Here is a 17,422-nt window from a genome sequence, read left to right as displayed (position 1 = left end):
AGGTGGTTTTACAAAACAGATTAGACTTAGATATTCTGACAGCTGCACAAGGAGGAACTTGTGCCATCATTCATACCCAATGCTGTACTTATATACCTGATATGAGCACTAAAGTTACTCATTTTACTAAACACATGACCAAGATGATTGGGGCTATGGATACTCCAGAAGCCTCAATTGCCTCACTTTTGGAGACATTAACTAGTTCCCCATTGAGGAAAACTATCTTAATTACAATAATTCTGACTGTTCTATCTTTTCTGTTTGCTCCCTGCATCTGTAACTGTGTAATTGGATTTGTTTCTAGTCACATGAAGGCTTTTAAGTTACAAATGATTGTCCGAGCTCCTATGAGCGCCACAGCCTCCTCCAACTATTACTTGGGGCCCCTGGATCAGAGACCCTCAATATGAGGGTTAGTAGAATATGCTGTCTCAAAAATTTAGGGACCACGCCCCTAAATAGCAGGAAGTAGTTATGGAACGAAAATGACACCCCTTTCCCTTGGCAACATAATTCTCCTAAAAGAAAGGGGGGGATGAGAGAGTTAATTCCTAGGCAGATTGATAGGAAGTCCAGGGGTCCCCAAGGAGAGAGGGGTTTGGAATTCTCAAGGAGGAAGAAAGGACAAACTTTTCTGTCCCTCTACATTCCTTAGGATTATATAACAATAATGTATCCTGCTTGAGGACAGTCTCTGGAAAAAAACCTTCTGGCTAATCCTGTTATCTTAAGGTGTAAATTATGGGAGTACCTCTAGTGAGGTCTTTACAACCACCAGACATTCTTTTGATTCACTGTAGTAACTAATTAGAGAGTATATAACTCCATGGCTAACACTAGCAAGGGGGTACTCTTTCTGCCCCCTTCTGATGCTTATGTCAGAAGCTTTCTCTATCTCCTTTATACTTTAATAAAACTTTATTACACAAAGTTCTGAGCGATCAAGCCTCGTCTCTGGCCCTGGATTGAATTCTTCTCCTCCAGAGGCCAAGAATCCTGGCGTCTTTTCCATGGTTCAGCAACAACCTTTCAATAATATACATGTTTCAATGCTATTCTCTCAAATCAAATGAAGACTTTGACACATAGGTGAGTACATCACTTTTTGATGTGAAATGCCTAAGGTCAAAGAGAAAAAGGGTTTTGGAGATTCCTGGGTCTCTAGATCTTAGGAGGGAAGGTCTGACTGGGAGACATTCTAGTAGATGAAAGCACCCTGTGAATTTAAGTCATAAAAAATACAGAGTTCTTTGTTCAACTTCTCAACATTTGTATACAATATAAGTATTTATGAAAAGTTCAGAACACAGACATCCTTGTCACTAAACCTAGGTATGAACTCCAACTCCACCAACTCTTCAGCCTGCTCTGTGACCCAGGCAATTTCCTATCCTATGAGCAGTGGAAGGTCCTGCTCTGCATTTCCACTCCCACCTTGTTCCAGAAAGAATTACAGGCAGCTGTATGACAATGGCTAACTCTCTTAAGCCAGACCTCAGTTACCATCTCACCTTTGTTAGGAAAATGTCAAGTGACCTGGATGGTACCCATCAAGAACCTTCCTCACACCAAGCACAGTGCTTAGTGCTTCACACACCTCATCTCTGACAAAGTGCTTTGCAAACCTTCAAGCACCATTCTGACCATAGAGTTAAGGTACTGTGAGTTCTTGATTTTTCCTGATGACAATTTTACCTTCTAGAAGGTAGAGGAAGCACAGTGGGGCAACTGGACCTAATTCTAAACAACAAGGAATTAGAGATAAAGTGATAATATCAGGTAGACGTTTTCCTTACAGATTAGAAAACAGAAGAGACCTACACCTTTCCCTGGTAGATCTTCCTAGAGCCAAAATATTCTAAACTATTTTCCCTTAAACTCTCAAATTTCCTGGATATTCCTTGATAGCACTTTTAGTACAAATGTGCTGAGCACCAATCAGAATGAATGTGAGGGTCTGCAAAATGAGTTTTTTGTTCTCTATGAGAATCTGAACCTAGAGTCCAAAAGTGTGGAAAGTCTAAGCTGACATCTCTCTCTCAGGCCCATGTGTGTGCACAGAAGAGCACACACATCCTACCCCACCCCCAAATCTGCTGCAGAATCTCAGCAGACCTGCCTTCAACCTGCCATGTGTTGTTAAGACTCAGTCATGAGACTTCCTCTGTGGAGACTTATAAGGGCACAGAGTGCTTGTTATCAGACCCCCAGTGGAGATTGTGAAGATTAAATCCTAGAAACGAACTTTAATTACAACTTCCCACAGCGGGCTCACCTATTTCGCCCTTTCAGTGAGGGCAGTGACCTCGGCCTCACCCAGTTGTTGCACCATCTTGTAAAATAGACTGTTTTTTTTCTTCAGCAAATCATTTGGCCATCCAGATTCTCTATATATCCCTGAATCCAAAACCTGTTAACAGCAGAAAGAAATCCATTAGCACACAATATCTCCCAGGACCATATTACAGCCCAGACAATATTTCAAAAAGGGGCAGGACAGGGAGAAAAGAGAGAATCTGTGTGGGTGGTGTGACTGGCTGGTGTTTAAATGGTCTGATTACTCTGCTTTACTGGGCAGACAAAGGCCTCACCCGACCTTTTACTATTACAATTCTTAATGAAAGGAGGAAAAGGACAGTTTTACTAGGATTACTGGTACTCTGTAGCATCTTATATTCTGCCCAGGGTATTGGGGTTGTTATTACTAGTGCTTTTAGCTCTCAGGCTCTGAGCTTTGAGGCAATTTATACAGATACACACAGTTGAGAAAATTGATTCAAGAAAATCAAACTGCATTTATCTAAAAAGTAGGTTGATGTTATACAAACCACAGGGCAGTACCCTGACAACAAATTAAATGTCAAGTTGATTTGAGAAATCTGAGCAATATGTGGGGAAAAAAGAAAATGCTTTCATAATTTCTTTAAGGTCCTGGATTATGTCAGCTGCTAAGAGGAACGGAATCCCTTGTCTGAGAGGTTTAGATGCTTCTAGAAGTTGGCTGTGGTTGTGGTTTATTCTTCTGAGAGTGGAAGACTGGCAAAAAGAGCTGGGACAGAAGCAACTTTTACAGAATTGCTCTGCACAGAAGAAATCTCTAGAAATCCAGGTTTGTCTTTGGTAAGACTAAAGAAGCAAGTAAGAAATTGAGCTCTGAATTCCAGTGATCTCAGCTTGCAGATTACATGGGGCAGCCTAGTCTGAACTGCCTAGGATCTGAATCTGTTTTCACAAATTATTAATATCTTTCTTATTTTGTTTCTCTCTCTTAAACCGCCTGCCTTTCACCCCTTTTATTGCTCATTAATAAGTCTGCTAAGTGGAAATTGAAAGTGAGAGGAAGGGGCTCTTAACTCTGCCTTTCTACTTATTACTGACTTTGGTTAATGGTTCTGGGGAGAAAAAAAAGTGAAATAAATGGCCCAAATAATATACACAAAAACAGTCCTGATGTTAAGCAGTACTCAAGTCTTCACTTAGGTCATAGAGTAAATGTATCTTAAGAGAATATGCTGGATGGGTCTCCTGGTGGCTTAGTGGTAAAAGAATCTGCATGACAATGCAGGAGTGACGCCTTTGATTCCTGGGCCTGGAAGATCCCACATGGTGCAGAGCAACTAAGCCTGTGGGCCACAAATATACAGCATGTGCTCTAGAGTCTGGGAGCCACAACTCCTGAGCCCATGAGTCACAACTACTGAAGTCCACATGCCCAGAGCCTGTGCTCTGCAACAAGAGAAGCCACCACAATAGTAGCTCCACTCACTACAACTAGAGAAAATCTTGTGCAGCAAGGAAGATCCAGCACAGCCTAAAATAAATAAATAAATAAAATTAATTTTTTAAAAAAGAAGAGAATATTCTGGAACTGTAAACAAAATAGAGGTTGTTTTTCCACATCTAGGTGTTTCAATTAATTTCAGCCTTTGTATTTAATTGGAAACATTCGTTAAGTCTCATAAAGGCCATTTTCCTGTTAATCATTTGTTTACTACTGTGAATCATTGCTAAAGACAGCTTTCTCAAACAAGTCCAAGAATAATTGAATCTGTCTCATCCACATAATAATTTGAATGCTCTAACTTGGCATACCAATCTATATGCCCCAAATGCGCAGTTTTACTTAAGCATAGCATAATAGAACATAATTGTTCTTCCTGATGTTGAATAAGAAAAACTGCAGTTTTAAAACACTGGTCTCTATACATCTATGGTCAATTAATCTATGAAAGAGTAAACAAGAATGGAGAAAAATAGTTTCTTTGGTAAACAGTACTGGGAAAGCTGAACACCAGAAAATGAATGAAATTAGAACACTCACACACACCATACACAAAAATAAGTTCAAAATTGTTTAAAGACCTAATATAAGACTGAGTACTATAAAACTAAAGGAAAACACAGGCAAAAGACTCTTTGACATAAATCACAGCAAATATTTTCTTAGATCACTCTTCCCAAAAGAAAATAAATAAAAGCAAAAACAAATGGAACCTAATCAAACTTAAAAGGCAAGGCTCACTTCAGGCAGTACAAGAGCTAAGATGGGACAGAGACTGATAAAAGGCCAGAAATAGAAACTTATCAACTTAGCCTTTATATTTACTGGTTTGATCAAAGACTCTAGATATTTCAGAAGAAAAAAATATAAAGCAAATCCAGAAAAATAGGATAATTACAAATAATTGTAAATAATTTTTATTTACAGAAAAATAGGTATAATTTTGAATGTTTAACATCTTTTATAAGAAAAGGTTCTGATAATTTGCCTCTGTCCCCACTCTTCCTGTAACCCAAGTTAAACTATAAACTAAATCACACATTCAAGTTGGTATGATAACAATCCCTGAACCCTAGGACCTCTTCCTGAAACCCCAAACTTGAATTGCTTATCAAGCTCTAGTAAGTTAAGTAAAAATACATTATGTTGGATGAGTCAGTCAGTTATATAAGCTCCATGAAGATGTGTTCATCAAGCTGTTTATGTGCAGATATTTCCAGTAGCTGTCCAGGACATAAATATGAAATGGACCCACTGTAAGATAATTTTATCCATTTTCACTGTCAGGATGTCATCAGTGATATAGATGAATACATGGAGAGATGGGGGACAGGAGAGGGTGGAGGAAAATCCTGACAAGAAAGATGGTGGGAAATGATGACAAACAATAGAGATAGATCCCACTTAGCAATACATAGAGTTGTGAGGGGAAAGACCTGTGAGTCAGACCTCTGTCTTTGGCAAACAGGTGATGACACAGAACAGCTGTCCAACCCTGGAAGGTGGGTCCCTCATTGGTAAAATGGTGCCTGGATTTTCTCAGTGACTGGACAATGCGGGGGAACTATTAACTCAAAATCATTTTTTAGGTCTTGAAATAGTAAATCATTCTCTCACTGGGGGAATAACGAAGGCTGGGTCATAGTCACCTCCATAGCTGCTCTCTCAAAACTGTTGCTTTTGCAAATAAGCGCCCCATTCATAAAGTATTTTTTCTCCCCGACTATGCTTTTTACCTCAGAGTTAGTTACGTCTCCTCTGAAAACTTGAATGAAATATCTTGGCATGTTTTTGAAGGAGTTTTTCTCTTCTTAAATGTTCTAATTGCAGCCATGCAGGCAGGTTTATGAAATACAAGTCCCATGAAGGTGAAAAATAGAATTTAAGTAAAACTCTAGTTAGGTATGAGCTGTTTTGTGCTTTTCAGGTAGGGATGTTACAAGTTTCAGGTTTTCACTTCTGTGAGAAAATTCTAAGAAGACGTTTGAGGTGTGGAAGAAACATAAAGAATATAGAACCATAAACTGACTATAAACAGAAGAGGTAGAATCTGAGTTGGCTCTGATTTTGGTTCTTCACCATTCATTGCCAAAGAATGTTCTAACTAGAGACAGTGAAAATGTTGACCACAGACAACAATACTGTTAGAACAAGTGCAGATTGTCACATGCTTCCTTTGCTCACATTACCAGGGAGAATCCGGGTATAGGAAGACTGCAGTGAAGCAGAGACTGGAGGGAAGAGATGTGCTGTTGGCTGCAGAGAAAGCAGGTCACGAGCACCCAGCTAATCCTGAAAACTACAGGAAGAACCCTAAGTGTAGAGATAGTGGTGAGTCTTAGGGTAAAGAGCATTTCTAATTTGTCTGTCTTGCTCCACTGTTTTGTGGTAACAGAGAAAGAAAGGAAGATTATATTAGCTGTCATTATGACTCCATCATGTTTAATAAACTTAATACTGAGAGAACTTCTTTGTGAAATAGAATTCTAAGCCTGACACTTGAGTGGTTTAATGAACCAAAGCAGGGTAAATCCCTTAGGAGAGACAACACGTAAACAAAGCTATTAATTAGGTCACAGCTGTTTCCCAACAAGCCCTTTCTCTGATTTACTTACAGTAAACAAAACCATAACCATTTAATCATTTCAAGATTTTATGATAAAAGTGACAATTTGGAAAATAAATAGATGTCTAAATTTGAGATTAATTATACTCTATTTCTATGATGAAATTTTAGGCAGCTATTAAGAATCAAGCTGTGGAAAATTAATAAATGACATGGGGAATTTTAAGAAAAAATAAAAATTCTGCTAATAAAATACTCTGTTTTGCATAAAAAATTATTAAACTGGCTCTAATGTTATCCAAATAATATTATAGCATTATACAACTGTTACTTTCTGGTAATGGGTATTTTGTAATCTTCCATTTATGAGATTTTCTTTTATTTTCCTATTTCTACTTTGCATATTTGTTGCTTTTTTATAGCAAAAACTATTTTTGTGGATTAGATTGAATTAAAAAAATTAAAAAAACACATCTATCCATCTTCGTGCAGAAGTATTCACTAGTACAACAAAATGTAATTATTATACCTTCAGTTCAGCTCAGTTCAGTCGCTCAGTCATGTCCGACTCTTTGCAACCCCATCGACTGCAGCACACCAGGCCTCCCTGTCCATAACCAACTCCTGAAGTTTACTCAAACTCATGTCCATTGAGTCAGTGATGCCATCCAACCATCTTGTCCTCTGTCGTCCCTTCGCCTCCCATCTTCAGTCTTTCCCAGCATCGGGGTCTTTTCCAGTGAGTCAGTTCTTCACATCACGTGGCCAAAGTATTGGAGTTTCAGCTTCAGCATCAGTCCTTCCAATGAGTGTTCAGGACTGATTTCCTTTAGGATGGACTGGTTGGATCTGTTTGCTGTCCAAGGGACTCTCAGCAGTCTTCTTGAACACCACAGTTCAAAAGCATCAATTCATTGGCATTCAGCTTCCTTTATAGTCCAACTCTCATATCCATACATGACTACTGGAAAAATCATAGCTTTCACTATATAGACCTTTGTTGGCAAAGTAATGTCTCTGCTTTTTAATAAGCTGTCTAGGTTGGTTACAACTTTTGTTCCAAGGAGCAAACATTTTTAATTTCATGGCTGGAGTCACCATCTTCAGTGATTTTGGAGCCCCAAAATAATGTCTGTCACTGTTTCCACTGTTTCCCCATCTATTTGCCATGAAGTGATGTGACCAGATGCCATGATCTTAGTTTTCTGAATGCTGAGTTACACCTTAAACACTTGCAATGATAGGACTTTATGGTGACAACCCTGTCGGTTATGCCCTTCGTCAGCATCTGTCACTTCCCAGCTACTCCTTGAGGTCAGTCACCCACCCTCTGGAGCATCAGGCTTTGCAATAGATTGATTCATCTTTATGTCCATGTTAAAGCTTCCAGAACAGACAATCACCTATTTTCCAGAAAGGAAAGAAGTACAGTCACCTCTCAGTGTGGGTACATTTCCAGAACACTGGAATGAAGTGAACATGGCAGTAAAGTGAATCATATGGATGTTCTGGTTTCCCAGAACAATACAGAAGTTATATTTACACTACAGTAGCCTATCAAGGGTGTAATAGCATTATGTCTGAGAAAACAATGTACAGATCTTAACCTAAAAACAATGCATTGCTAAAAAAATATTAACCAACAGAGACTTCAACAAGTCATAGCAGTAACACTGAGGTTACGGATCACCAGAGCAACAATAACGATTGTGAAAAAGTTTGACATAGTGGAAATTACCAAAAGGTGAGACAGAGACATGGAATGATCACATACTGTTTGAAAAATGGCACCCATTGACTTGTTCGATACAGGGTTATGATAAACTCTCAATTTGTAAAAATATAGTATCTGGGAAGTGCAATAAAACACATTATTTCTATTTCTAGAGAAAGAAATAAAAATAAGGTTCACATTTGGAAAGGAGTACATCAAGGCTGTATATTGTCACTCTGCTTATTTAACGTATATGCAGAGTACATCATGCAAAATATTGGGCTGGATGAAGCTCAAGCTGGAATCAAGATTGCCAGGAGAAATATCAATAACCTCAGATATGCAGATGACACCACCCTTATGACAGAAAGCAAAGAGGAGCTAAAGAGCCTCTTGATGAAGGTGAAAGAGGAGAGTGAGAAAAGCTGGCTTAAAACTTAACATTCAAAAGATGAAGATCATGGCATCCGGTCCCATCACTTCATGGCAAATAGATGGGGAAACAATGGAAACAGTGACAGACTTGATATTCTTGGTCTCCAAAATCACTGTGGACAGTGACTGCAGCCATGAATTAAAAAGACACTTGCTCCTTGGAAGGAAAGGTATGACAAACCTAGACAGCATATTAAAAAGCAGAGACATTACTTTGCTGACAAAGATCTGTCTAGTCAAAGCTACATGTTTTTTCCAGTAGTCATGTATGGATATGAAAGTTGGACCATAAAGAAAACTGAGTGCCAAACAATTGATGCTTTTAAACTGTGGTGCTGCAGAAGACACTTGAGAGTCCCTCAAACTGAAAGAATATCAAACCAGTCAATCCTAAAGGAAATCAACCCTGAATATCCATTGGAAGGACTAATGTTGAAGCTGAAGCTCCAATATTTTGGCCACCTGATGCAAAGAGCTGACTCACTGGAAAAGACTCTGATGCTGGAAAAGATTGAAGGCAGGAAGAGAAGGGGATGATAGAGAATGGGATGGTTGGATGGCATCACGGACTCAACGGACATGAGTTTGAACAAACTGGGACATAGTGAAGGACAGGGAGGTCTGGTATGCTGAACTCCATGGCGTCATGAAGAATCAGACATGACTGAGCAACTAAACAACAACAATTTTCAGGAAAGAGAGGAGAAACTAAGAGAAAATTACATTACTGGAGGTTCCTATCAAGTTTTACAAGGAAGGATATGTTTAGAAATTGAACATAAATGAAAACAACTAAAATGGTGAGGGTCTTACCAATATATATTGACCATCAATGACGTTGCTCAACCTATGTGTGATGGTTAGCACAGTGCACTGGGCAAATTTCTTATGAATTTTTTTTTGTATTAACTCATCAGTTCTAGAATCAAAGAAATTGATTTAGTTCAGTAAAGACAGGAAAAGCAGACTTAAGACTTAAAAATATCATTGTACTTTTATAATATTTTTAAAAAATCAATACCTTAACATATTAACTTGTTCCTAAAAAGCTAAGTTTAAAAGGTCTATTTAGAAATTTAGTGTTTTTCATAAAATGATGGAAAATGGTCTTCCTTCAAAATTGCTTAAAACTATAAGGAGCTGGATTTAGAAATCTAATTCTCTCAGGATGCCTCATAACAACATTAACCCCATATAACATGTCTTGGTTTTTCCTTTGTTTTCTGGACTTACTATTATCAACAAATATCCATTGGACCAAGAGAACACTTAGAAACATTTCTAAGCATCACTAAATGTTTTCCATTTACCACATTTAGAATTCAAGGATTCAGATACAAGGTGTCCTGGGTCTCAGCTCCATACCTTGGATCCACGTTTGATGTGGCTTTGTCAATAATCAATATCTGACTTTTCTTGAGAATAGCCCTGGCAAGGCACACGAGTTGTCTCTGTCCAACACTCAAGTTAAATCCAGATTCTGCTAATTCAGTATTCATTTTACCAGGAAGATGTTCTATGGTGTATTTAAGTTGTACCTGTGGATACAGAAAGAATGACATTTTCCTAAGCAAACTCTTACTGAAGTAGACAAGCCTCTTACACATTAGAACTTTAACATCCTTATGACTTCCTATGCATCTTACATGTACAGCCAGGTGATGGGGACAGCTCTTTCCAAAGTGTCCACTTAGAAAGATAGTGGAGTCAAGTTAGGACAGAAGGATCTCATCCCTGCCACAGGACATCCTCCAGAAACCTCACCTAGGGATTAGTTAAGGAAGTTTCTCAAATAATGAAGCTATTTCTCCCAATGTGGTTTAAACAGAAAAATTAAAACAATCTTTATGGTTGAGTCAAGTTTCCCAAAGTTCATTTTACACAGGAGTTGGCACACTAAAGAAAAACTTCAAAAAATTTTACAGTAAGTCTTTGATATAATCTTAGCAGCACATGTGGTGAAGTTTAAAATACACAAATTCAAACAATGGCAAACTGCACCTTATACATCAGTAACCTGGAATCTCCTCTGGTGATGGTTCTTTCCCAGGTTTAATTCTATAAATAGTGAACCAATCAAGTGCATTTTCCTCAGTGTCATAAATGTCTTGCAGTGAGTGAAAACTCATGAAAAGTAAGACACATCATCTTATTTTCCCCAAAATATGGATATAGGTGATGTTTATATTAATCTATCTTCATAAAATTGTACTCATAACATTAGAAAAAACAAAATTGTAACTACCAAAGATAACCTGAAAGTACATTTGGTGGTAGGGGTCAGTTCAATAAATATTAGTTTTGGAAAAGTATTATAGAACAAGAGCGAAACTCAGGCTATACTTGAAGAACAAAGAAGAAATACACTTCAAATTAAGAGACCAACAGATTGATGAGTGATGGCTGATAAGTTATATGACACATTATAATGTCAGATAACAACACACCAAGTGTGAGTGAACAGTTTTCATTTTTCAGGCATCCTAAATGCTGAAGCACATCTATAAATGTGAACCTGAATTGTGCTCCTAATGGAGTCCAATCCCATGAAAGGGGAATTCTATATTAGGATTAAATATGGCATTGTTATGTAGCATTGCCATGAAGAATACAGAAAATCTACAGGGTAAGATTTGGATTGTGGGTAAGTGGTTGGACTTGATTAAGACTGACATTCTGACTCACACTTGCCTCTAACTTGAATGACATCTCATCACTAATTTCATTTTATACTTTTCTTCTAGTTTGTCCATATCTGCTTCATGAGGAAAAAGGGTTGTGAGGGGAAATGTCTTTCAGAAAATTCTGTTTTCTGAGAGTCTGTCTTCATTTATAAGTCAGAGATGGTTATGAGAATCAGTTCAGTTCAGTTCAGTCACTTAGTCGTGTCCAACTCTTTGTGACCCCATGAACTGCAGCACGCCAGGCTTCCCTGTCCATCACCAACTCCCGGAGTCCACCCAAACCTATGTCCATCGAGTCGGTGATGCCATCCAACCATCTTATCCTCTGTCGTCCGTTATGAGAATATATGAATATAAAAGCCTTCTGTAGTGTAATGATAAAATCAAGTTATACTTAAGTATTAAAATGGGAAAAAAGGACAATAGAAGCAGAGACAATAATAACTAGGAGTTACAACTAGAGAATCTGAAAACATACTTCAGTTCAGTTCAGTAATAGTATAATATTACTATGAAATTTACTGATTGAGATAACTGTGTTAGGACATATAAGAGAACATCCTTGTTCTTACAAGGTGTACATTTATGTATTTAAAGGTGAAATCCAACTTTTAATAAACATTTCTACAACTTACAAACAATTCAGCAAAATACAGATTATAGAAGAGATGAAGAAAACGTGGTAAGACACTAATCCTGATGAATCAGGTGAATGTGTATATGTGTTCATCATACTATTCCTTCCATGTTCCTGTGATTTGAAAATTTAAAAACAAAAATTAGAGGCTTGGTACTCCCTGGTGGTCCAGTGGTTAAGAATCCTCCTGCCAATGCACAGGACATGGGTTTCACCCCTGGTCCAGGAAGATCCACATGGCAAGGAGCAAGTAAACCCATGTGCCACAATTACTGAGCCCACACTCTAGAGCCCACAGGCTGCGACCACTGAGCCTGCAGGCCACAGCTACTGAAGCCTGTGCGCTCCAGAGTCCAGGTGTCACAACAGGAGAAGCCATGTCAGTGAGAAGCTGTAAACTGCCACGAAGATTAGCCCCTGTTTGCCACAACTAGAGAAAGCCTGCAAGCAGCAATGAAGAAGCAGCACAACAACAACAACAAAAAAGGAGACTTGAAGCCAGACAGCCTGGGCACATAAGTCCTGCCTGGCTCTGCCAACTGGACAAGTTACTAAACTTACGTGACCTTAGCTTCCTAAACTCTAAGACTGTAATATCATAATTATAAAGATGGGTACCTCCTAACATTGATAGAGTATAAAATAAATCAGTACATGTAGAATTTATGACAGATAAATAGATATTGCCCAATATTAATAATGCTGTCAGCTAACACCTCTTTATGGTCTGTTCCATTTTCCTCCTTTGCATGTATCAGCACTGAGACCTTGTTACAAGTGCACTGACTTGTTTTCCATCTTCTCCAAGAGAATTTACGCTCCAAGGGTAGAGACTTTGTCTCTTGATGACTGTGATAGCCCCACAATCTGCAACACTGCCTGTCTAACAAGCTCTTAGGACATATTTGTTGGTTGAATGAATGAAGGCATGAGTGGATCTCATCGTATGGCATATCTGTTCCTATAAACTAGAAAATAAATCCACATAGATAAATAATTTATATATAACACTATTTTCTTATTAAGTGTAAGTGTAAAAGGAATACATTCTTAAAACAATTAACTGGCTCCAAGATATCACAACCTCATACTTTAAACAGTGGAAAGAGCTGAAAAAGTTATGATTTAAGAAAAATGGAGGGGGGAGGAGCCAAGATGGCGGAGGAGTAGGACCGGGAGACCACTTTCTCTCCTACAAATTCATCAAAAGAATAACCGAATGCAGAGCAAACTTCACAAAACAACTTCTGATCGCTAGCTGAGGTCATCAGGCGCCCAGAAAAGCAGACCATTGTCTTCGAAAGGAGGTAGGACAAAATATAAAAGATAAAAAGTGAGACAAAAGAGCTAAGGACGGAGACCCGTCCCGGGAAGGGAGTCTTAGGCGGCCTTGCTTGGGCTAGGGTCCGGGCCTGAGTGCCCTGAGGACAATCGGGGGGAGCTTCTGTGAGGTGCCAACTTGAACTGTGGGAGACCAAAGGAGAGAGAGAAAATTGACCGGCCGGAACACACTGCCGGCCGTTCGCAGAACAAAGGGACGGGGAAAGTCCCGAGAAGAGCTCGCAGGCTGCGGACCGGCCCAGCCCCGCCGGAGGCAGGAGGCAGAGGGGAGGGGAAGGTCGCGGCGAGACACAGGGCGCAGGCACCCGACCGGCGCGGGGCGGGGACTGGGGCTGGGGACGCGGAGGGCGGAAGGCGCGCGCACCCGCCTGGCGCCAGCGGAAACTGAGACTGGGTCCGCGGAAGGGAGTGGGTGCGCCACACCTGGGGATAGCGCGCCCACCAAGCCCCTGGCTGCCTGGACCGCTCTGACGGGGAAGGCACAGAGAGCAGGCGCAGCTTTTCCTTCCGCGCTTTTGTGTAACACCCAAGGGCTGGAACCTCGCGCAGCGCGGGGCGCGCTCCATATAGAACAGCCGGGAGCCTGAGCAGCGCAGACGGAGAAAGCAGCGTCAGCCCCTCCCGGCAGCGCCAGCCCGCCCCCGCAGGGCCAGCCCCTCCCCGCAGCGTCAGCCCCGCCCCCGCAGGGCCAGCCCCTCCCCGCAGCGTCAGCCCCGCCCCCGCAGGGCCAGCCCCTCCCCGCAGCGTCAGCCCCGCCCCCGCAGGGCCAGCCCCTCCCCGCAGCGTCAGCCCCGCCCCGCAGCGCCAGCCCCGCCCCGCAGCGTCAGCCCCTCCCAGCAGCGCAACGGAACTAGCTACCTGAATAAGAGTCCACCTCCGGCCACCTGTGTCAGGGCGGAAATGAGCCTCTGAAGAGACCGGCAAACAGAAGCCAAATAAACAAAGGGAACCGCTTCAGAAGGGACTGGTGCAACAGATTAAAATCCCTGAAGAAAACACCGACTTCACCGGAAGGGCCCTGTAGATATCGAGAAGTGCAAGCTGGAACGAGGAGCTATCTGAAACTGAGCCGAACCCACACTGACCGCAACAGCTCCAGAGAAATTCCTAGACATATTTTTACTTTTTTTTTTATTTTTCTATTTTTTCTAAGTAAGGAAAAAAAAAAAATTTTTTTTATTTTTATATTTTTCTTTTTTATTTTTTCTCTTTTATTTTCCTTTAAAATTCCCTATTACTCCCCCATTACTCCTTAACTTTCATTTTCATAGATTTTTACGATTTTTTTAATTAGGGGAAAAAAAAATTTTTTTTTTCTTTCTTTTTTTTTTTTTTCCTTTTTCTTTTTTTTTCTTTCTTTTTTTTTCTCCTTTTTCTTCTTTTTTTTTTCTTTCCTTTTTCTCTTCTATTTTCTATTTTTCTTTTTCTCTTATTTCTTTTAAAGTCCTCTAGTACTCCTCTACTACTCTTCATTTTCATCTTCACTACACTATAACCTTACAAAAAAAAAAAAAAAAAAGAGAAGCCCTATCTTTAAACCGAAGATTATTCCCTCCCAATCTTGACTCTCTGTTTTCTACCTCAGAACACCTCTATTTCCTCTTTTCCCCTTCTCTTCCCCATCCAATTCTGTGAATCCTTGTAGGTGTCTGAGATACGAGAACACTCTGGGAACAGACAGCTGCGTAGATCTGTCTCTCTCCTCTTGAGTCCCCCTTTTTCTCCTCCTACTCATCTCTATCTCCCTCCTCCCTTTTCTCCTGTTCATGTAACTCTGTGAACCTCTCTGGGTGTCCCTAACGGGGGAGAATTTTTTCGCCATTAACCTAGAAGTTTAATTATCAGAGCTGTATAGTTGGAGAAGTCCTGAGACTACAGGAAGAATAAAACTGAAATCCAGAGGCAGGAAACTTAAGCCCAAAACCTGAGAACACCAGAAAACTCCTGACTACATGGAACTTTAAGTGATAAGTGACCGTCCAAAAGCCTCCATACCTACACTGAAACCAACCACCACCCAAGAGCCAATAAGTTTTAGAGCAAGACATACCACGCAAATTCTCCAGCAACACAGGAACATAGCCCTGAATGTCAACATACAGGCTACCCAAGGTCACACCTAACACATAGACCCAACTCAAAACTCATTACTGGGCACTCCATTGCTCTCCAAAGAGAAGAAATCAAGTTCCACGCACCAGTACACTGACGCAAGCTTCCCTAACCAGGAAACCTTGACAAGCCAAACGTCCAACCCCACCCACTGGGTAAATCCTCCACAATAAAAAGGAACCACAGACCTCCAGAATACAGAAAGTCCACTCCAGACACAGCAATCTAAACAAGATGAAAAGGCAAAGAAATACCCAACAGGTAAAGGAACAAGAAAAATGCCCACCAAGTCAAACAAAAGAGGAGGAGATAGGGAATCTACCTGAAAAAGAATTTAGAATAATGATAATAAAAATGATCCAAAATCTTGAAAACAAAATGGAGTTACAGATAAATAGCCTGGAAACAAAGATTGAAAAGATACAAGAATTGTTTAATAAAGACCTAGAAGAAATAAAAAAGAGTCAATTAAAAATGAATAATGCAATGAATGAGATCAAAAACACTTTGGAGGGAACCAAGAGTAGAATAACGGAGGCAGAAGATAGGATAAGTGAGATAGAAGATAAAATGGTGGAAATAAATGAAGCAGAGAGGAAAAAAGAAAAAAGGATCAAAAGAAATGAGGACAACCTCAGGGACCTCTGGGACAATGTGAAATGCCCCAACATTCGAATCATAGGAGTTCCAGAAGAAGAAGACAAAAAGAAAGGCCATGAGAAAATACTCGAGGAGATAATAGCTGAAAACTTCCCTAAAATGGGGAAGGAAATAGCCACCCAAGTCCAAGAAACCCAGAGAGTTCCAAACAGGATAAACCCAAGGCGAAACACCCCAAGACACATATTAATCAAACTAACAAAGATCAAACACAAAGAACAAATATTAAAAGCAGCAAGGGAAAAACAACAAATAACACACAAAGGGATTCCCATAAGGATAACAGCTGATCTATCAATAGAAACCCTCCAGGCCAGAAGGGAATGGCAGGACGTCCTGAAAGTAATGAAAGAGAATAACCTACAACCTAGATTACTGTATCCAGCAAGGATCTCATTCAGATATGAAGGAGAACTCAAAAGCTTTACAGATAAGCAAAAGCTGAGAGAATTCAGCACTACCAAACCAGCTCTTCAACAAATGCTAAAGGATCTTCTCTAGACAGGAAATGCAGAAAGGTTGTATAAACGTGAACCCAAAACAACAAAGTAAATGGCAACGGGACCACACCTATCAATAATTACCTTAAATGTAAATGGGTTGAATGCCCCAACCAAAAGACAAAGATTGGCTGAATGGATACAAAAACAAGACCCCTATATATGCTGTCTACAAGAGACCCACCTCAAAACAAGAGACACATACAGACTGAAAGTGAAGGGCTGGAAAAAAATATTTCATGCAAACGGAGACCAAAAGAAAGCAGGAGTCGCAATACTCATATCAGATAAAATAGACTTTCAAATAAAAGCTGTGAAAAGAGACAAAGAAGGACACTACATAATGATCAAAGGATCAATCCAAGAAGAAGATATAACAATTATAAATATATATGCACCCAACATAGGAGCACCGCAATATGTACGGCAAACACTAACAAGTATGAAAGAGGAAATTAATAGTAACACAATAATAGTGGGAGACTTTAATACCCCACTCACAACTATGGATAGATCAACTACACAGAAAATTAACAAGGAAACACAAACTTTAAATGACACAATGGACCAGCTAGACCTATTTGATATCTATAGGACATTTCACCCCAAAACAATCAACTTCACCTTTTTCTCAAGTGCACACGGAACCTTCTCCAGAATAGATCACATCCTGGGCCATAAATCTGGTCTTGGAAAATTCAAAAAAATTGAAATCATTCCAGTCATCTTTTCTGACCACAGTGCAGTAAGATTAGATCTCAATTACAGGAAAAAAATTGTTAAAAATTCAAACACATGGAGGCTAAATAACACACTTCTGAATAACCAACAAATCATAGAAGAAATCAAAAAAGAAATCAAAATATGTATAGAAATGAATGAAAATGAAAACACAACAACCCAAAACCTATGGGACACTGTAAAAGCAGTGCTAAGGGGAAAGTTCATAGCATTACAGGCTTACATCAAGAAACAAGAAAAAAGCCAAA

The 17,422-nt window shown here is 39.8% G+C and overlaps 1 protein-coding gene across 1 annotated transcript in view; it reads right to left on the bottom strand.

The window, feature by feature from the left end:
• LOC122687096 (ATP-binding cassette sub-family C member 4-like) overlaps positions 1 to 17,422 on the bottom strand; it is an 860,243-nt gene that overhangs the window by 704,098 nt on the left and 138,723 nt on the right. The gene's annotated exons all lie outside the window — the stretch shown is intronic.

This window comes from Cervus elaphus, chromosome 30 (assembly GCF_910594005.1).
Source record: "Cervus elaphus chromosome 30, mCerEla1.1, whole genome shotgun sequence".
NCBI lineage: Eukaryota > Metazoa > Chordata > Mammalia > Artiodactyla > Cervidae > Cervus > Cervus elaphus.
The sequence above is the reverse complement of the archived record's forward strand: the minus strand, read 5'-3'. Positions and strand labels throughout refer to the sequence as shown.